The sequence below is a fragment of the Sciurus vulgaris genome (assembly GCF_902686455.1).
Source record: "Sciurus vulgaris genome assembly, chromosome: 7".
NCBI lineage: Eukaryota > Metazoa > Chordata > Mammalia > Rodentia > Sciuridae > Sciurus > Sciurus vulgaris.
In genome coordinates this window covers 49036187-49058830 of record NC_136467.1, presented here as the reverse complement: position 1 = coordinate 49058830, position 22644 = coordinate 49036187, and the positions used below count along the sequence as shown (strand labels likewise).

The window sequence follows — 22644 nt, the reverse complement described above, 5'->3', positions numbered from 1 at the left end:
AGTTCAACTCTTTCTGGTTATTTTTCCATGGAGTTTGATAACATAGAGGCTGAAATAGAGCTAAGAGTGTCCTCGGGACTATTTTACAATGTTACAAGGAATTCTGCAGGGTCACTCACTAAATTATCCCTCAGTGTAGGCCGATACCAGAATGCCCCAGCACAGTTCAACAAAAGCAGATCCATGGGTCCTAAAATGTTCACATGTGCAAATTTCCTGCAATATTGCCTAATCCAAGGGTAAATCTTGTAGATCTGAAGGAAAAAATAACCTGCATCATTTTTAGGAAGTCTGACTTACAGTGAACATTTTGTTACTTCTGCTGGCTGCCAACCATTGTCCTTTCTTCTGTTATTAGCACTCCAATCTTGCTCAGAAAACCATTGCTTCTCTAAGAACATATGATACAGAGGGACTTGGTGCCCACCTTGAGCTTAGGGAGGCCTAATCAGAGCAATCATAGTCAAGGAGTCCTAATTCCAAGACTCAAGTCAGGGAGTTTGCTGCTGTTGTTTTTGGTTTTGTTTTAACTAATGGGAATTTGGAGCTATTGGCAGAACCCTTGCCTCCACCATGGAGCAAGCTTACATGAGAAAAGAGGTAGTCTCTGGAACCAGACACTTCTGGCTTTACATCTGCAAGAGTCTGTTACTTTTTGCTTAAATTAATTTGAATTGGGTTTTCTGTATTTGCATTCAAAATATTGACTAGTGCAATTCAAACCTATTCTTTCACTTATCAAAGTTATTGGTAAGTATTAAGCAGCATTTACCATGAGTATAGCTTTCTGAGTTCCTTCTAAATATAGAAATTACGTTTCAATAACCAGGTTTAACTGGAGCGAAACCTTCATGAAAGGAAAGAAGACTGGGTAGAAGAAATTCCCATCCTGAGATGGAGGTATACTAAAGGTGTGCCCATGGCTAGGAAAAGAATTCCTTCAAAAAACAATTGGCACTCACCTGGCAAGGTAACATGAAAGAAAAGAAGACAACATCTAAAAGCGGTGGCAAAACAGTGAAATGACTTCTCATACATAATTGAGAAAAGTGTCATTTTTACCACCATTTTGGGGGTGGGGGGGTTACTGGGGATTGAACCCAGGGGCACTCAACGACTGAGCCACATTCCCAGTTCTTTTTATTCTTTGTTATTATCTACTAAAGTTGAACATAGTTATGTGTATAATACTTCTACTCCCAAGTGCAAAATCAACAAAAATGCACAATATATTTGCCAAAGCACACATATAAAAATACTTTCAGTGGCACCATTGTTTGGAAACAATCCAAATGCCCATCAACTATGATATAGAATAAATTAATAAATTGCTGCATATTGGTCAAGTGGAATACAGTACAGATTTGTAAATAAACATCTATACTTAACAAATGAATAAATCTCACAAACACTTTTACATATGATTCCATTATGAAAAAGCTTAAAATGAAGTAAAATCATTGATACAAGGAGTCAGTGAGTGGAGTGTCAGTAGTATCCCACTCTGTAACTGGATATCAGTTACTTCGATATATTCTGTAAATATTTGTTAAATCTTGTGAATTGTATACTTTCATTATGTGATTACACATTGACTTAAAATAACACTAAAGAGAATGGTTATCTTCCCCTGTTCATGTTCAAGTTCCCAAAATGCTACATCATGGTGCATGCTGCTAAAATATTTAAGTCTGCAAAGTTAAAGTAAATTCTACCTAATTCTCACCTTGGATATAAAAAATCAACAAAGTACTCATAGAACATTAACTTTAACCAAATAAATTTTCTGGTAAACATTGTGAGAAACCTGGCTGCAAAATGCTCTGTAAATCACTGAATGAGATGACTTGTGGTATAAGGTATTTATTACAAGCCAGAAAAATGCAGGGGGAATAACAAACAAATTAGCAAACTACAGGAATTTAATACTAAATTTGAAGGTAGCCTATAACAGTTATCAACAACAAAAAAGTAACCAATACAGCAGACTTATGTAACTAATAATTTAATGACATACCTTTCATTTTCTTTCCAACACTCTTTAGTTTGTATTCAATGACAATTACACTCTTGTATCCCTAGATAAAAGCTCCAGATAAGGTTTTCTTCTGACTTTTAGATATCAAGTAGTCTTACTTAAAATCAGAATCACACTCACAATTCAAATTTAGAATGCCCTGACAAGATATTAACTGAAACACTCTAGTCCTTGATTAAAATGTCCAATATTCTCCCCTTTACAGCCCAGGCCTGCTTTGGGCTGAAGAGCAGTCACATAAAAAGTGGTCTAGGTGCCTTCCTCTCTGTTTCTCTCTTGAGAATTGCTCCCTCTCCTTCTCACTGCTTCAGGGAATAAACAGAAAAAGGAAGGGGAAGGATGGGAAGGTCACACTCAGATCGGTCCAACATCAGTGAGCTTCACAAGCTGAGACTGCTGGCAGCCTTTCCAGCTGACTCCTCTCTGGACCCTCACAGAGGCCCAATAGAGCTCCTAAGAGGCAGGTGTTTCCTAGGCTGTCTGAACCCTATGGCCTCTCAGGTCTTTCTTCAGCAGTTCATCTAACCATACTCATCCTTGGGAGGTCTCTCCTCATCCTCTAGCAGAAGTCCACTTGCATGGAACTCTAAACTCCCCCAGGCCAACCATCTACTGTTCCCTGGCACGTTTGCTCATGTAGGAGGCCCCATTATGGTCCTAAGAAAATACTCACAGGACATGAGGCAGTTCTTGTCTTGATAATTGATTACTGGGAGGAGAGACTGATGTCACAAGGCACTTCTATCCCAATACCATAGGCTGTGCAGAATTCTCGGCCTGCATAGGGTACCTGTGTCCTATCCTCCAACTGCAAAGAACAGACAGCAAGCTTGTAGTGGCCTTCCTGAAAGTCCCTCTCACTAGGTTTGGGGCTCCCACTCATCACTTTGGGAAGAAAGTGTGGGCTCAGATTGTTCCCACAGTAAAATTCCCTCACCAAATCCATCAAGCCTTCCACATGTTATACTTTTTAAAATCATTGACAAGCTGAGGGACCTATGAGCAGCAGTATAGCAGCAATATGTACCTTTGACCAAATTCTTTATAAATCTGGGTGTGGGGATCTGACTTTGGAATTTGACTTTTATTTGATAACCTCAGTCAAAAATTCCATTTAAACATTCTGTTATAACCACATTTATTGAGCCAAGTACCCTGCTAAGCACTATTAGGCCAACTTTATTGCTCATAGAAGAGAAAAAGTGGCACAGACAGTATTCAAACTCGGGACCTGATGATGCTAAGATTCTTGGTAGCCAGTGGGTTTCAGATTGACTAAAATACCTCCAGTTCATTACAATAAAATTTCATCATCTGCATATGAGAAATGTTTAACTTTCAGTTCTTTTGCCTAAAGTGCAAAGGGCAAGAGTACAGTTAACTCCTCCAAAAAGAATCAGTTTCTTAAGTTACAGATTTTTTTCAAACTGGCTGAAATACTCCACTATATTCTGATCTGTCAAGTTACCAATCCCACTGACTATGACTCTTGGGGCAAGGTTAATTGCCCTGTATAATCATCACCAAATAGAAGGCTTTTATTAGGATATAGAGCTTAGCTCATAATAGATTTCTGTATATGGATTAAAAAGCTAACAAAAAATCGAAGAGAGCTGTAAACAATATCATGTCAGTCCCGATTCATTTCTCCTCAATGTAATAAAAAATATTAGAAGTAGAAGGGTAGCAAAATATAAAGTATACCTGCAATTTATATAAATTATTAGCCTGAAAATTTAAGCCTTGCCATTTATCAAAAAGAAAAGTGCATAAATTATAGCTGAGATGTCTAGCAAGCCAATAGCTCTGTAATTGGAAATGATGAAAAGCAATAAAAAAATTCTCCTTTTTTAAACAAGATTGACCATCTTCTGGTTCCAAATTGAAGTGGACTATGTGTAAATTAGACGCAAATTTATGGATTCCACTTTAATATACCACAAAAGATCTAATAGTTTCCAAGTTAGAGATTAAAGTCAAAAGATGACTGAAGAGTTAAAGTACTCCTTGTTATTTTCTTAGTAAAGGATGAAAATCACAAATGATTGATATGGCTTTAGCAATTGCTATTGTTTATATCTTGATTATAAAGAAAGGTTAAACAAATGTTTGCCAGATGTTTGTAGATACAGGTTTAAGCTCTCAACCATAAAACCCAATATTTGGCAATACCTCTAGGGTTTTTAAGCACAATAAGAGTAATTTTATTAGAGTAGGAGATTGGAGACACTAGTTAAAATTTACCTAGTATACAACCAAAAACATGTCAATCTCTCTGGGCCTTGATTTTCTCATTATTAAAATTTTTTAAAGTAGTCTTTAAAATTTTTTCAAATTTTCCAAATATTTCCACCTTCATGTTCAACCATGTGTGGTGGCTGTTGTTTCCTCTCCCAGGATTCTGATATGCCTGTCTGTCTGTCTCTCTCTCTCTCTCTCTCTCTCTCTCTCTCTCTCTCTCTCTCTCTCTCTCTCTCTCTCTCTCTCTCAGTCCTTTCACAAGATAAGTATACTTCATCTTGAAACATCTGAACCAAACTTTCATGTTTTCATGTTTATAAATTGTCTAGCCATTAGCACCTTCCTCTGAGTCTCAATTTAAATCCTAAACCAGCCTTTCCTAGCTATCCAAGTTCTTTATTGTATCACATAACACAGTTTAACTGTGATGGCATTTACCACAGTAAAGATATCTCCATGAGGTAAGGACTCTGTACTGATCCAATACCTAGTCAGGGCTTGGCACAAAGCAATGATTACATAAATACCTATGAAATGAATGGATAATGTCATCAATTCTTGGATTTAAAGTGAAATGTAAGTTTCTGAAATGTCCACTGCAAAGTTAAATAGGTAATTAAGACTTAAGACTTACTTGGAATCTTAAAAGGAGAAAAACAGTCCCAGGATATAAATACTGGGATAGTCAATTAAGGTATATATCTAACTTCTTGATTTTTACAACATAATGAGGATATAATTATTTCACCTCTATCTGGCATCATGGGCATTTATATGTGGTTCATTCAAGGTTTCAATCTGAACAAGACTGAAAGATAAATATTATTTAAAAATCAGACAACAGAAACATCAGGAAAATTTGGCACATTGTAGTCAGAATGAGCGCACCTTTAATATTACAAAACATATAACTATGTTTTAAAAGTGATTTTAATTTTTTAGTAGTGGAGTTCACATACTTGCAAAGTGTCTTTCCCAATAAAGATGAACTCATGGGTCTTAGAACTATGCAGAAAAGAATTTGCTTTTCCTTCTGTGGTTTATTGTGATCTTTATTACTGAACCAAACCTATTCTAAATCCTACAGATTACAAGTGAATGATAATGTTGTGTCATTTTTTATTGTGAATTACTATGAGTTCAGATTAGTTAAGTATTTTCATAGCTCGACCTCAAAAATATGTAAGTCTAACTAAAAAATGAAATGGAATCATCCATTAAAAAAAGTCAGTGGCATCATGATTGAATTGAGAGAAAAGACCAGGGATTCTGAATTTACATCTTTACTCTCATGTTTGCTATTTGACCAAGGGGGTAATGTTTCACCTGTCAACTGATTAATCTACCAGAACATGTTCAAGAATTAGGATATATTGCAGAGCTATACCTAAGCATATATGAAGAATACAGTAAAGGTTTGTTAAATGTTGAGAGTTCATCTATTTCTGCAAACTAACTTCCCTATTGACTATACCACAAGTCACCTATTTGGCCACCTTCACACACAGAGTAACCAGAGAGATCCATGTGAGCTCAGATGGGGGTCTGAGATTTCAGTTCTATTTGCCAGACCCAAATGCATTTACATGTAGTTGATAACAAGTACACAAGTCCAGCTTTCTCCTACAGGCGAGGTCTTATTCACAATGCTGCAGAGGTAGGAAAGCGGCTGTCTGGCACAAAATAAAGAAGTGCTGGGAGATTTTTATCACAAGTTACTTTCATCAAACTGTCCCCACTCTACTACACAGGTCACATATTGTTTGGAACATATTAAATAATTATGAAAGCCAATATATTTCAAAATTAGGCTTTTGAAGGACAGAAACTAACTTTGGAACGCAGCATAGACATGAAGTTAGAAGCTGTCTCTGAAAGACACAAAGATGGCTAGTCAGTTCAGTGAAAAATATCAGTCTAATAAGTAGTTTGGTATTTTATAGATAAACGAATGGTTGATTGAGCAGATTTTCATTTTTCAGCAGGTCTTCTGGCATCATCTGGGCATAGCCTTATTTCTACTGACTGATAATAATCTGTTCCCATAGTGAGTAAAACAATACGACTCTGTTGATTGAGCAAAGGATTGAAAATCAAGAACTCTCTGCCCTAATCTTATTCTGCCAGTGATTTGTTCTTTGACCTTAGGCAAGGAATTTCATTTCAGTTTCCTTATCTAGAAAATGAGAATAATGATTGTATCTATATACCCCACAGGGATAGTTTGAGTGTCATTGTTCACAAAGGATGATAGATATTTCTAATGTGCAAGTCCTGTATTACAATATCAGTATTATCAAATAGCTTTGTCTACTAAAAAGAGGCACTTCCAAAGTAGCATTTTCTACTCTCTGCAACTAATGCCTAGAGAGCCCAGTGGCAACCAAACATATTCAGTGAAGAAATTGCTATTAATTCCAGGTGAGAAGATTCCTGTCCTTACAAACCCTTTGTTTATTTGGTTTGTGTCAGGGGGATTTATTTGTACTTTTTTAAACCATGATGACTCTCTACACCATTGCTTCAGAACTCATGCTAAGTTAGTTCTACACCAATAAATAAATAACACATAATTGAGTTATTATGCTGCATTCCCCATTAAAACAGAATTCAAGCAGGCACTTGTCCCATACTGAATGAATTCTTGCTCAGTCTGATAGAGTAGAACTCTAGTATGAACCATTTTGAAAGGAGAAATTATATCTGACTTAAAACATTTAGGCAGCATTATGTTAAAGAGTCATCCTCTTGGGACTAGGGTGTGGCTTAGCGGTAGAGAGCTTGTCTAGCACGTGTGAGGCACTGGGTTCAATCCTCACCATCACATAAAAATAAATATATAAAATAAAGGTATTTTTTAAAAAAGAGTTGCCCTCTCCTTTTCTGGGGGAAAAAAAATGTCCAATAAAGGCAAAGAGAACAAACAGAACTGATCTTTTCTATGGATATAACTCAACTAGTGGGTGCAGAAGGTCCCTGGCTCCTAGACCGGAATATTCCCACTGTGCTGTGGATGTTGGTCAGTAAGTTTTACTATTAAACCAGTTGAGTGATCAAATATAGGTTCATTAAGAAAATGTCTATTTTAGATGACTCAAGAAAGCTCTTTACTAAAACACTTATTCGAGGATGTGGCTGATAGCTCCCAGGCCCTGGGGACTTCCAGGATTGTTACTGGTCTAGGAGCCCAGCAGAGGTTACAGAGGCAACAGAATCAGAAACCTTTGCAGACAAAAATAAATTCTCTCTTCCATTCCGTGAAGCACAGAAATTGTGGCCTAAACCATGTACCTGCTCAAATGCTTATCAAACTTTTTGAGGAAAATGTTGATCTTTCTCTCAAGACCCTTACAGTTCAATCCTTCATGGAAATAAGCCAACCCTCCCCCCCCGCATCAATTTCTGACTCCTAAATTTAATTCAATTTAGCTGGCTCCTAAATATTCTGAACAGAATGTCGATTTTATTGTTTGTATATCTGGCATCTAAATCAGAAGGGTAAATTAACAATACATAATTGTAACATTCAATATTTTGGCAGCTAATTTAATTGAAAGTTGTCTACCACAATTTCACATGAAAATAGTATTTGTAGTGTCAGATATTGCAGAAAAACTCCAAAAAACAATTTGACTCTTTATTCCTCTCAAGACTCCTAACTTCTCACACAACAGTATATCTGCAATAAATCATCAGAAATTAACATACTTGAATTATATTTTCTCAGTTTCCTGCAGAAAATCTTTCACTGGGTTAAGACAAAATGCAACATGGGAGAAAGTGCTTCTACTTTTCAAAACTCACCCTAAGGAAATAATTCAAATATTTGCATGTATTTATTTAGTTAGAGCCCTGCCTTGTTTCAGAAAGGTTTAAAGGCTTGCATAAATTACAAAATAAAATAAAATTTAAAATAAGTGGATGAGGGCTAGGAGTGTAGCTCAGTGGCAGAGTGCCTCCTGGATTCAATCCCAGAACCCCAGAAGTTTAAAAAACAAAGAATATAGTGTTCTATTATTAAAAGAGCTAAATAAAATAAGTGGATGAAGCAAGAGGGGCAAAAGGTAAAAGACAGGACAATGACTCTAGGAGTAAGGCTAGTATGTTTTACATAGGTAGCTTCAGAAGGCCAAACAAATTAGTGAGGTGTGGGCCAAGGATTTGACTATGTGCATTTCTAGCAGCTCACAGTAAAGAAGGAAACACATTCAGTTACCTGATTCCCAGAAGGAAATATTAGCAAACTATGAGTCCAAAGCTTTCATGTGCACGTGCATGAACACACGTGTGTGCATATACACATGCACATACCCCCATTTTTTTCTGGTATTAAAATGAATGGGAAAATTCTCATATAGATCCTCATAAAGAAAACACAGGAAATGTAATAAGCAATATCCTCAAAAACATCCTTAATGGTAAATACACCAACACAGCAAAAAATTGGTTCTTATAATGTCCATTATTGTGGGCCAATTTCCAACATGAAATTTAATAAAATCATTTGTATAAGAAACTAAAACAGCACAGTTAATCAACCAAAATAGGAAAAGCTATATGCATTAGGATGTTCATGTAGAATGTGATGAAATAACTGTTAAATTGTAGTAAATAAAAAATTGAGTTAATTTTTAAAATTGTATAATTGCAAAAATTATCCAGAAATAATGTATTAAGTGAAATGAGAGGATATAAAATTTAGAGTGTAATTGCAAACATGAGGATATATCTGGCAGCTCACATGTCCTAGAGCCATTTACTATTAAAGGAATCCAGCTGAGGTTCCTTGTGTAAGCCATAATTACATATGGGCAAAGATGATTAAATTTGCCAACATGAAAATAACCGTTCGACTGGCAGATTTGTGGGTGTTTTATTACATCTGTTTTCTAAACCAACTGTAATAAAGGTATACTGCCTTTAAAATAAGAACATACACATAATGCTTCCATATTTTTTTAGAGAAGCAATATAAAAATTAATCATCTAAAGACAATGGCTACACTGTTTACTGAAAACATTGTCCAGTGTGATACTTGATATTCTTTATATTAAGAACCCATAAAACTCATTTTTCTTTGAATTTAATTCTTAAAATCATAATTCATTTTATACTTCACAAGCTCATGAGAAGCATAATGTTTCCATTTTTACTTTATCTTCCAAAGAACCCCTGGTTAAACTGATTTCTAAACTGTGATAATTATCTGCCATTAGAGGCACAGCAAGATCTATTTCTCTGTTCTTTTCCATTGATTTTGTCTTTTTTATGTTTAGCTGTATTTTGTACTGTTTTGTTGTTTTAAGTCAATTTAAAACATTTTGTAAACATAATACATGAACAAATGAAATCATAAATAACCAAATGACTTAGTAGACCTACTACACAAAAGAAACAATTTCAAATGAAGTGAACTGCCCAAAAATGAAATAAGCTGGTTCTCCAGGATACTGTTCATAGGAGGTTTGAAGCTTCAAATTGTGAGATTCCTCTGAAAGGGCAATATTAGGCTAGACATTCCTTGCAAATTCTAGTGTTCTGTTAATGTTAATGAAAATTCATAGGAAAAAAGAAAGTGAAATATGAACTACAAGAAGTTTTAAAGATTTTCTTTTTATTTGTACCAATGAGAAAAACAACACCTAGAGGTCTGAAGTAATCTGTTAGCTTTTTGCAAGGCTGAAATCCAAGTGCCATCATGGAGGGTGACCTAATGACAGTAAGAACAATGGGAACTTTTAACCACTTATTGCCTATTTCCTGGTTGAGAAAAAAAGATGACAATTTGTTAATTTCTCAGTAGGATGCTACATGTTTCGAAGCTTCCTGAATGTCATCACTCCCTCCCTCTCAAAATGCCAAGAACTCTCAAAGCACCTTCCTGCTGAAGAATGTGGCCCTCAATTCTTGCTCCTCTTTGCCTCAGTGGGTTTCAGTAATTAGTGGACATGTTAAGCAAAGTAAACAGGAAAACCATGGAGAAAAGTAATGGATGGTAATTAAAATACCTTCAGATTAATTTTTATTTTTTATTTTAATCTTCATTACAAAGAATAATTTTTGTAAGAATTATATTTTGATTATAGAATATTGTCTCCTTCCATTTTGTTTTACATATTCAAGGCAACTATTGGTAATTTGCTAATCATTCATTCTCATTTTTAAAAACATGTAGCTCTTATCCTTGCAAATTTTCATCATATTAAATAAGTATCCATGATAAAAGATATTTCTGCTGCTTATTTCAAACATGTAGTAGACAAAGGGTACTGAGGTAATTTCATGCATGAACTTGAGTGGGCTAAGGGATTGGTGTGTCTGTGAGGATGTGTCTTGAAGGATTATCATTTGAATCATTAAAGAAGATCCACCCTCATCAATGTGGACTGGAATCATAAAATCCATTGAGGGCTTAAATAGAGGGAAAAAGTAGAGAAAGGACAAATTCACTTTCTCTTGTTGAGTTAGAAGATCTATTTTCTCCTGTCTATAGACATCTGAGCTCCTACTTTTTGGACCTTTGAATTCCAGGATTCACAACATTGGCTCCTGTAGTTCTCAGACCTTCAGACTTAGGCTGAATACCAGCATTGGATTTCCTGAGCCTTTGCCTTATAGATCCTGGGCCTCCTTGGCCTCCACCATAATCATGTGAGCCAAACCTCATAAAGTATGCACATTCACGTGTTTCCATTCCCCCTCACCCCCCTTTCTCTTTTTCAAATTTACACACACACAAACACACACACACACAGTCATGCGCTGCATAACATATCAGTCAACAACAGGTTACATATATGGCAGTGGATATACCATATATACAGCCTAGGTGTGTAGTAGACCACACCATCCTAGTTTGTGTAAAAACAGTCTATGATGCTCATACAATGAGGAAATCACCTAATGACATGTTTCCAAGAACATATCCCCATCATTAAGTATTAAGTGACACATGATGTGTGTATGTGTGTGTGTGTGTGTGTGTGTGTGTGTGTGTGTGTGTGTGTGTTCTATTGGTTCTGTTTTTCTGGACAACTCTAATTTAGTTACAAAGGGAAGGCTATGTCTATAAAAAGTCTGTTGTTGGTCATAGCTTGGTGCAACCATAATTCAGGTGATATTCAGGTAGAAACACTTCTCATGAAAACCAAACATCTCCTAGTCACAACATGCACTTCAAAGGCTGGCCAATCTTCTTCTTATTGATTCTTGCCCATTCAGGGGTGAATCAGCTAAACAAGTGAGAATGACTCAGTAAAATCCATCATTACTCCCAGAAAATCGTTCAAAGTACACATTCTAATGCAAGATGGGCCAACATCTCTGTCTTTCTGTACAAAAGGTAACATTCTTCACACATTAAAATAAAAGCTACTGGATTTTTATTGAGTACTTGCTTTCAGCAAGTACAGCACTAATATGCTTGTTTTACGTAATACTTTAATCTTCATAACAACACTATGAAATATGAATACTATTTTTGTTATTTTACAAAAAACAAGTTTACGGAGTGCTATGGTTTGGATCTTAAATATCCTCAAAGGCCCATACGCTAAAGTCTTGGTCACCTGCCTGTGGTACTATTATGGTGGAACCTTTAGGAGACTGAATGGAAGGAAGTCAGGTCACTGAGAGTGTGCCCTTGAGAGGGCTTTTAGGATTCCAACCTCTTCACCTCTATCTCTTTTCTCCCCAGCTCTCATGAAATGAGCAGCTTTGTTCCACCACATTCTTCCTGACATGATGTTCTGCTTTCCCACAAGCCCAAAAGCAATGGAGTCAACCGACCATGAACTGAAACCTCTGAAACCATGAGCCAAAATAAATCTTTCTTCTTTTAGGTTGATTTATCTCATATTTTCTCACACTGACAGAAAGCTAACATATGGAGAGAGTGAATTGCTTAGGATAAAGAAGAGGTAGATCTGAGTGCTATGGTTCAAAACCAGGCAGTGAAACTCTGAAATACACAACCTTAAGCCACACCATCTCCATCTATTGTCAGCCAGCAGGTATTTTTGTGTTGCTGTCACAGGCACTGCTCACAGCTCTAAAATAAGCAAATCTAGTGCTACAGTGCTATTTAATAATAAGATAATAAGGCTGTGCAAAAGGTCTATTTCTGCAACTGACACCTCTTTGAAACATTTTACCCTACTTAATACCATGACTCCATTATTAGTCTTAAACTTCTCAGGCTTTTCCCTCTCTGTTTGCTCTTTCAATATGGGTTCTGATCTGGGACATCATTTAATCTATCACAACTTATTCTTGATATTATTTGCAGACCTTCAACTTCCACTACTGCAGGAAACATGTGATGACTTTCCTGTCTCTGTGATGCTGCCCTCACTCATCTTTCAGATCCCTCCAGAAACCTCAAATTAAAAAAGTAAAATTTTAACTCATATTTTCTTATCCTCCAAGTCTCCTCTTAGCTTGAATTCTCTGTCTCAGTGAATGGCATAGTCATCCTGAAAACCAAACTCTAAAGCTAGAGATTTGAGGATCACCCTTGATTCCTTTCTCTTCCTGATTTCTTATCTCTGAGCATTATGTCCCATCAATCTGCCATCTCAACTGCCACCACCTTACTGAGTGACCCCTCATATCTCTTTCCTGGAGTGTTACACTGAGGTCATATGCTACTTCCTCAGTGTCCAGCCTCACTGCCCTTCTTCCATGGTCACCAGAATACTCTTCCTAAAATGTAGATCTGAATTTTTTCTCTCCTCCTTAAAATTCAAATGCATGCCATTGTCTGAAGTTCAGATCCCATAATGGAGTTCTCTGCTACACCCCATCCTGAATGTTTAAACACTTACTCGCAGTTCCTTAAAGGTACCATTCTGTTTGTTCCCCATCTCCATGCATTTGCATGAACTACTAACTATAAGTAAAATGCCATTCTATTTATATATTTCAGACTAATTCATTTTTCAAGGCCAGGCTCAGGCATCTTGTCCTTTCTCAAGCCTCCTAGCCTATGCCAGAAATGAGCAACAGGAGCAGGAGGTCCTCAATATCCCGCTGTACTTCCACTTTTGTTACTGAACTCATTCTGCAATATTGCTCCTATATATTTTCACTGTACTTCTCCCACTGAACTTTGAGCCCTTTGATTGTGGGAACCATATCTTAATTTCTTTAGTATCCTCAGACTAGTACAAAACTTTATCATCATCATCATGACTAATATTTATAAAGTTTTTATTGTATGTCAAACGTGGTGCCAAGAGCTTGGTATACATTATCTTAGTGAATTCTTACATCAGTCCTAATGTAGGGAAATGAGGCAAAGTTGACTTAGATATTTTGTTCAAGGTCACTCAGCTCAGCTATAAAGTAACAGAACTGAAAGTGAACCCCAGGTAGTTTGATGTCTTAAGCTCTGCAACCTATTAGACCAGTAAGATTTCTCAGTACTAATTTCAATAACAGGTAGATGCACAATTGAATGCATGAATAATAAATCCAAAGAAATAAGGCCCAAGTAGAATGTGATCTATTGTGTGGGTTTTGATATTTATTTCTCTTATTTTTTCCTGTAATCTCAGTTGAAAGATCCTAAACCCGTACCTCTCTCCTACCTGAACAAGTCTAAGGGGGCTAGCAAATCTCCAAAAGCTGCTGAATAAGACTTTAAATCACATGACCAACATCCAATTCTATTGTAAATTTGCTAAAGCCCAATTCATGTATTTGACTACTTTTTGAAAAAAAATTGTTTTGATGTGGTGATAATTTAGAGGTCTTCCCTTTCCTTTAAGAGACAGCATAGTGGAAAAGTGCCTGGACTTGGTCTTGGAGAGAGCTAGGATAGAAACAAGTTTGGTTACTTACTTGCAAAGCAATTTACTTGTCCTCCCTAAGCTTCGGTTTCCTCATCTATAGAGCAGAATGGAAAATTCCTTATAGGATCATTATAAAGATTAGAATGAATATGCTTAAGTCAGGGCCATTGTTCCATGAGTGGTAGCTAGTGTTGCATGCTTCCAAAACCCCACTCAGATGACACCACTAAGCCTGCCCCTCTAATGGGTTCTCCTTGGGTGGCTTCTTATCAGCAGCCCTTTCAGAAAATGGGAAACACAATAAAGATGGAGATGGAGTGGGGCCAACACACTGCAGCTAAGTTTTGTTGTTGTTGTTGTTGTTGTTTTTGTTTTGTTTTTTTAATGTATTTAATAAGGTTTGTTGTTTTTTTTTTAGTAATGCTTTAAGATATACAGATGTTACAATGTTTCAATGTTTATTTTAAAAAGAAGGACAAAAGAAATCTCTGTCCTATATTCCTTGATTAGAGTTTGTGATACATTTTTAGACATTCTTTTTTATATGGTGGGATAGATGTACAAACATGTTTAAGTCAGATTTTCCAACTATAAATCTCTGATTCTTTCCTTTCTAGCTGTGTGACCTTGGGCAAGTTACCTTAATCTCTTCATGCCTCAACTGTCTTCATCTATAAATTGGTGGTAATAATAAAATGTACATCACAGAGGTGTGAAAATTAAATTTGCTAACCCATGGAAAAAGGTTCAGGACAATGCCCATCACTCAGTAAGCATCTTGTAGGTGTTATTTGTATTCTCACCAACCAATAAAGTAGACAGGACTGATGCTTAAGTTATTCTACAGATATTAAAACTGAGGTGCACACAGCAGATGTCCATAATTTCTGATTCATAATCTAGAGTGAAATTATTGGGATAAAAAGGAAGGTATCAAATTATTAAGATAAAGAGGAAAGTTCCAAAGAAGCAACAAAATCATTACTACTAAAATGTTTAATGCTTATTGTAGGATACATACATTTTATAATAGATTTTCAATAAAGTTGTACTTTTGTGAGGCTAACTTAGTTAAGGTCACTTTCACATCACTAATATGTGTAGATATTTTTGTCTGTGACTATTTATATGAAACATGAGGTAAAACTGTCATTCCCTTCTGGACTTTGCCCTAATTTCCAATACATGGAATATCCTTCTCCATCCCAGTGACTTAGGGCTGTGGTCACAGGACTGATCTTGGTGAATGGAGCAGGGGTAAACCTGACATAAAGCACATCCTTGGAGAAGCTTTTAGAAGTGTGAATGGTTTCAATCTCTTCATTTAACTTCTGTTCTCCACCAGAGAATGTCATATCCCAGGGCAGCTCCTTTGGCCTAAATCCCAGGATGAAAGACATGGTGATGAGCCTGGATCTGCTACCTTAGGCAGTGTCCAGCTGTGCCACAACCAGCCTGCAGCCCTCAAGTCACCAAGCTTCGCAAAAAGTGATTACTATGGGACACATTAAAGAAAGCATTGCAAATTCTGAATAATACTTAAAGATGTCAGAAGATCCAATTATAGAGTTAGCTATGTGTTTGCAACTAACTGGTTATCTTGGTCAAGTAACTTATTCTATCTGGCCTCCTATTCCTTCAGTTAGGAAAATTCTTTGGGTGATCTCTCCAGTTCAAATTCTCTAATACTAATACTCTAGCAAAGAGTTTTACAGAAAAAGAGTCATTGTAACCTTCTAATATGGTAGACAGACATTAAAATATCCACTTTTTGAAAGAAAAAACCAATACACAAACATTTCATTGTAACCTGAAAATCCTGGAGCTTAATTATCATGGCAAAACCACACCCAGGAACACATGGGTTACACGTGGAGTAACAGGTGTTGACAGCAGGACCTGCTCTGCTCACTGGGTTTTCCTCCAACCCCTGATAGCAGTTCTGCCAATTTACCTAGTCCTCCATTTTTGTTACCTAAATTACTAAAATAAACAAAACAAAATATAGAATGTACACAGCAAATTACAGAGAGAAAAGAGTAAGTCTAATGTCATCTTCTTTCCATCCCACACAGATATTGTCAAAGCTTCACAGTCCATTGTGATGACAGGGACACCCAGCTGGAATCACAGGCAAGCTATATACATGCTTGGTTTTGAGTTGCTCAGGTTTGAGTGCTAAGGACAATAGCAAATATTTATATGGCTTTCTTTGTGTCAGGTTGCCTTCTGAGCACTTTTCATTTATTAAATCATTTTATCCAAATAACACTATGGAAAGGTAGATGTTCTTTTTAATTTCCACTTTTCCAAAGAGGAAACCGAGGCATGGAGAGGCATAGTGATATGCCCAAAGCCATACTGCTAGTAAGAGAAAGAACCTAAACCAAGAAAACTGGCTTCACAGTTCTATATTATAAGTTCCAATTCTGTTAATGGAGAATCCAGTTGAACCTCTGATGACCTTATCTTTCCAACCAAGATAATCTTAGCAAAAAAAAATCTGTTTTCAGATTTCTTTCAAATTCCCAATGTATGAAAACCACCTCCGACTTCTACTCCACCTATTATTATTGTTATTATTATTATTATTACTATGTATGGAAAAATAAAATGTTTCCTCAATTTTGATCATTTGCTTACTTACTAAAAACCAGAGTATCACAACAAATAGTTAACTTTCCTTCATAAAGGTGTCCTTTCTCTGTGATTGACACCTCTTCTCCACTGCCAACTAAGATGTTTGTTCTTGAGGAAGAGACCCTTGTTTTCTTGTAGCTCTGCCCTCTGAAAACTAACAGGCACATAGTAGGCATTAAATAAATATTTGATAAATGAATGAATGAATCATAAGTTCTTTAAGGCCTGGATCATCTCTTTTTTTCAGGATTACACATGTAAGGGCAATACAGAAAATGCTGTTCACCATAATTATATAAAAACAGGCAGTATAATTTTTTTACTCTTTATTTTATGCTTTCTCCTCCTCCATATTTTAATTTTCACAAAACCTTTTTACAAACATCTGCAGGTGGTAAGGAAATAGCTCTGCAGGGAGAAGGGATTGAAAGAAAGTCCCTGCCCTACTGAAACAAATAGGAAAATAAATTTAGTCCCTGTCATGCATAGGCTTTTAAGACAACAGAATACTTTCCCAGATTATAGTTTCTGTGCCAAAGTTTCTCATAAATTAATGCAAGGCACGTTTCTAAAATGCATTAGAAATGACTTCATGATTGATGGGATACTGATAAATAGTTATAAATTAGCTAATATGCATATATCATTTTAAATCATAGTTTAAAATTAGAGCTACTATCTTATTAAATTGGATTGTATTTATTCATTCAGCTTTTATATTATGAACACATTTTGCATAGCAATCACCACATAGATACTGGATGTCAAAATCATTAAGAAAATTTAAAACTTCTTCAATCTTTTGAGATTAATAAAATAAAACTAATGCTACTTGGGTACATTTTCATTTAGAGCACAAGTTTCTAGAAATATTTTGAAAATATAAATTTGTTTTCAGCTAAAATCATGTATATTTCCCCTTTCTGTAAATGAATAGGTCACTCATACTAAAAACAACCCTGTATTTTGTTTGCATAATGGCATGTTATTTCCTAACATGCCACAAGAGGGAGCAAATTTGATTGAAAGTCCTCCAATGGCCCATGCTCAGAGTGGGGAACAGAAAAGCTGCCAGTGTCTGGATTTCAAAATAAAGGGTTCACATATAGCACACGTAAAATAAATTTAGACAATGTCTTTATTTGTACCAACACCATATAAAAGACACTAGATAGGCTTAATTTTATAGTATTTTTTTCAATAATACATTTTTTGCCACTTAAAGTAACAAAAAGAAATCTCTTGCATAATTTAAAGAGTTGAGATGCAACATTTGTTTAGATGTTATTTACTTGAGATATAAACTGGACTAAATTGCTTAGGGACAGTGGAAATAAGGAGGAACTGGAAGGATTGTGGGTCATTGGCTTTCATTTACAGAGCCAAGACATCTTAGTTTCCTGTTCAGTCCAAAACTTGGCACTATGCTTTTTCAAATATTCTTCCTTCTTCTCTTTGCCTCCCTCTGTCTTCACTGCTCAAAATCTTTAATCCTTATCTTCTTTTCCAGTATGAGATGATTAAGTTAATATATTATATGGATCCAAGAACCAGAAAGACCTGTCAATCTCAGTTCTGGTACTGTCATGCTATCTAAAAATATAACCCATATTGAATTTATCATGACTACATCGATAACATTATAATCCAATACCTTTGTTAGTTAGTCAAGCATAATGATGACAATGGATGAGCAATTTACAGATCTGCCTGTTATTTGTTAAAGAAATCAAAAGTGCATCAGAGAAAATGATTTCCAATCCTTAATTTAAGGCGCATCATATAATTTTAAAAGAAATAAAATTCTTAAGAATGGATGTTATCACAACAAAAAATTAACTTTTGCACACGGTTTTCCTTACAATTTCATTCACTATTAGGTACAGTGCAGATTGTTTCCTCTCTCTTGTCATGCCCTATCTTCCTAATCCCTTTCAGAAAATTAATTGTTCTATTTTGTTGAGCACTGTGCATACAACTTGATGGTTATACTTATCACGATGGTAAGCTACTTAGTTGCTACACAACTCAAAGAATACATAAATTCAAAAGAGTTAAAAATGACCCCCAACCAACATTTTTGAAAATTCCTTTCCTATATTAAAATAAAATGAGGCAAGGAAAAAAGTTAGTAGCATCCTTTTAAAATCATCCAACTTTCGTAAACAAGTATTTATCAAAAAAACAACATACAAAAAATCCTTGTACATGTCAGACATGGTGCTAAGTCCTGAGTACCTTGCTCAAAGAAAGTGAAAATAAAAATTAGGAAGCTGGAAAGTGCAAGGCTTAATCATGCAATAGCTGGTGTGAATTTTTTAAGCACAGTGTGATCTAAAGCAATGTGAAAGATTAGGCTGGAAATGGGTTTCAGTACGACTATAAAGGACTGAAATTCAAGGTAAATAGGAATTTATGTGGTTTGTAAAGGAGAGCTATTGAAGGCTTTGACTCCTCCAGATAAAAGAGAAGAATGAGATAAGATAACCAAATGCAATGTCTAATCCTCTATTGTATCAGTCAGCAAATAAATAAAGAGCTAGAAAGGACATTTAGAGAGATCTGAGTATGTAGTCTGTAATAGAAACCAGCATGAAATTTCCTTGGTTTAATAACGGCTCTATGGAAATAGGGAAGAGTGTCTGTAATCATAGGACATGCATACTAATATTAAAGTTTATAGAGCTGAAGCAACCTGAAAACTAACTTATACACAGATGTATGGAAACATAGGCATATGAATGATGGAGAAAGTAAACATCACAAACCGTTAACAGTTGGTGAATTTAGGTGAAAGTATGCAACACTTCAACTTTTGTCAATAAAGCTAGGTCCCAAAAAGTATACTTTTTGAAGAAAAGAAAATTTATATTGGATGTTGGTCTTTAATGTTATAAAGGAGAATTCTGAGCCCAATTCAATTTTCATTATTTTGTGATTTTTTTTTCTGCATGCTTACAGAATTTTTTTCATTTATCTTTGACATTAAAGCACTTTTAAAAGACACCCTAGATATAGATCTTTTCACATATTTTATAACTGTATTCTTTCAATCTGCAAGTGGTTTTATAGAACAAAAGCTCAGGAAAATTTTCTACTACATATTTATTAGTATTTGCATTTAAGTATTCTGGTAAATTTCTAAGATAGATCTCCTGTTTATGCATCCATCATCTGTCCTCACAAACACTGATCTATTTTTCTTATCTCTTCAGAGAGGTTCTCAAGAAAGATCTTTATATCACTGAATGCTTCCCTGCAGTGACAATTTTAGTTTTTGCTATCTCTCATTTTTGCCTTTCCATGTTGCTTTTTATACCTAATTTCATAGAATGTGTGCTTTCTTGTATTCTATGATTTCAAATCAAATGGTTTTCAAAATTTTTCTTCCGTTCCTTTTAGTGAATGTTTTCTCTACATCTTCAGATTTGCCATCTCTTATGCTCCTATGTTTTTCCAAACTATGTTTCATATAAAAAGAAATGATTATATGACCAACTAGTTTGGAAAATTCTCCATTGAGAAAATATAATTATTTTTCCATCAGACTCCAGAGACTCTTTAATATGCTTTGTAGAGTCAGGACAGAGGAAATGTAGTATGATGTTCGTTTAATGCCCTAAACTACTGTACCCTCCGTTCTGTGGAACACTGCTGGCTTACTGAATAATTTGTTTTAGAAAATAATTTAGGAAATTCTGTTACTGAGTATCCAGAATGTCACGACCTCTTTTCCTTTTATACTGATCCTTGAATGAAAAAAAAAAAAAAAAAAAAAAACTTCTCATTTAGGGAAAAACATATGCACCTGTGCTCCTCTATCCATTTGGATGAGGATACATTTTAGTCGTTAGCTAGACACAGCAGGGCTAAGTCACCAAGCCTCTAAAGATATTGCAAAAGTCTAGCAAACATCCAACCCCCATGGGTTTGCTGGAAGAAGGGCAGATCTTCTACTCTATTGGCATACTTGCTGGCAATAAAAAACGGAATTCAATACTTTGTCATGCTATGGCCCAAAGGTTTGTGTACTCACCTCCTCCTCCACAACCATCCCATCCCCTCCCCCCCAAAAAAGCTCATATATTGAAGTCCTAATCCCCAACATGATGGTACTTAGAGATGGGGCCTTTGGGACATAATTAGGTTTAAAGAGGATCATGAGGGTAGCCCCCATCATAGGATTAACCTTCTTATAAGAGGAAGAAACCACAAACTTCTCTTGTCTCTGTCATGTGAGGATATAGCAAAGAAGGCAGCTGTCTGCACACCAGACAGCTTAGGCCCCCACCAGACACCAAAACTGCCAGCACCTTGATTTTGGACGTTCAGCCTCAAAAACTGTCAGAAATAAATATTCATTGTTTTATACCATCTCAAATTGCTTAAGACAGTAATGCTGAGTGGTTTATGTTCGCTTAAGCAGACAAATGTGTGAAAATGACCACAAGAGAGCCATGCTTTTAATTCCCCCTATTTCAAAAGGTCAGCTTCACATGCCTGTCTGCAACACACCATTTTCAGTCATCATCTGCCACCCTTATAACATTTGCTGGGCAGGAAGCTGCTGTCCCTTGCATGTAGAAAATTGAGGCTTAAGGAAGGCTCACATCACTGTCAGGTCCATACTGGAGGGCAGAGGTTTCTAGTTTCCTGCTGTGTTAGTCAGCATTTCATGACTGTGACTAAAATATCTGAGATGAACAACTTAAAGTAGGAAAAGCTTATTTTGACACACAGTTTCAGAGGGTGTAGCCCATGGTCAGTTGGCTCCATTGCTCTGGGACTGAGATGAGATAGAACATCATGACAGAAGGGTGGAAGAGCAGAAAGGCATACCAGAAGAAAGCTGCTCAGCTATGGCAGCCAGGAAACAGAGAGAGACAGGGAGGAAAGAGACTGAGAAAAAAATATACTCTTCCAGAGCGTGCCCTCAGATACCTAGTTCCTCCAACCAGGCCCCACCTCCTAGTGGTTCATTCAGATATCAATGGGTTAATCCACTGATAAGGTCAGAGCCCTCATGATCCAATCATTTCCTAAAACCTGACCTCATGACATTGCTACATGGGGGACCAGACTTTTAAGTAATATGAACATGAGGGACATTCCAGATTCAAGGCATAACACCTGGCAATGTAAGGTGAGCACAAGTCAAAGCATCCTCCTACCATCTTTTTGATCATCCCTGATCTGATGCCAAGGTCAAAGTCTGTTTCAGTCATTTGCAACATCTCAGTTTTTCTACATTCCCTTGAAAGTTTAGAAAAAATATCTATCCAGATTCTAACCAGTAACGGATAGATAGATTTAGTTTACAGGGAGGGCTACTATGACTCTGCATCTCTTACATCTGTTCTTAAACAGTTAGAGAGAAAGTAAGGGATTGCTAACCTCAAAGATTCTTAGCTAGCCACAATCTTGATCTGTAACTACAACATGAGACAAAATATAAATAAAGGATCGATTATGGTAGCAATTAAAATCCCATTTGTTTACAATAAAAATGAGTTTACAAAAAAAAAGAATACTATGAATTTCTTGTGGATTTCTCCATAAGTCAGTTTCTCCATAAGTCAGTTCCATAGGGGACAAAAAGGTATTTTGCCTGTTCATCTGTATGTGTGTGTGTGTGTGTATAGACACAAACACAAATATATGTATTGCATAATAAAATGTTAATTTAATTTTATAGAGTTTTTAAGACATTTGAAATATAACTGATTAGTAGCAATGTTAAGAAAAGCCTCCATACACCATAACTCACAAAAAGTCACTTGCTATTATAGTCAATGATAGTTGCAATTAAGCTGAACACAACTAAATTATGACTTTAATTAAAAGGCATTTTCTAAGATGGCACCAACATGTTTAAAATTTAATACATTTTATATGAGATACCAGAGTTATCAACATAAAATTCCCTTTTT

At 35.9% G+C, this 22644-nt stretch overlaps 1 protein-coding gene across 2 annotated transcripts in view; it reads right to left on the bottom strand.

Annotated features, from left to right (window-relative positions):
• FRK (fyn related Src family tyrosine kinase) overlaps nucleotides 1-22644 on the bottom strand; it is a 100888-nt gene that overhangs the window by 20872 nt on the left and 57372 nt on the right. The window lies entirely within an intron of this gene.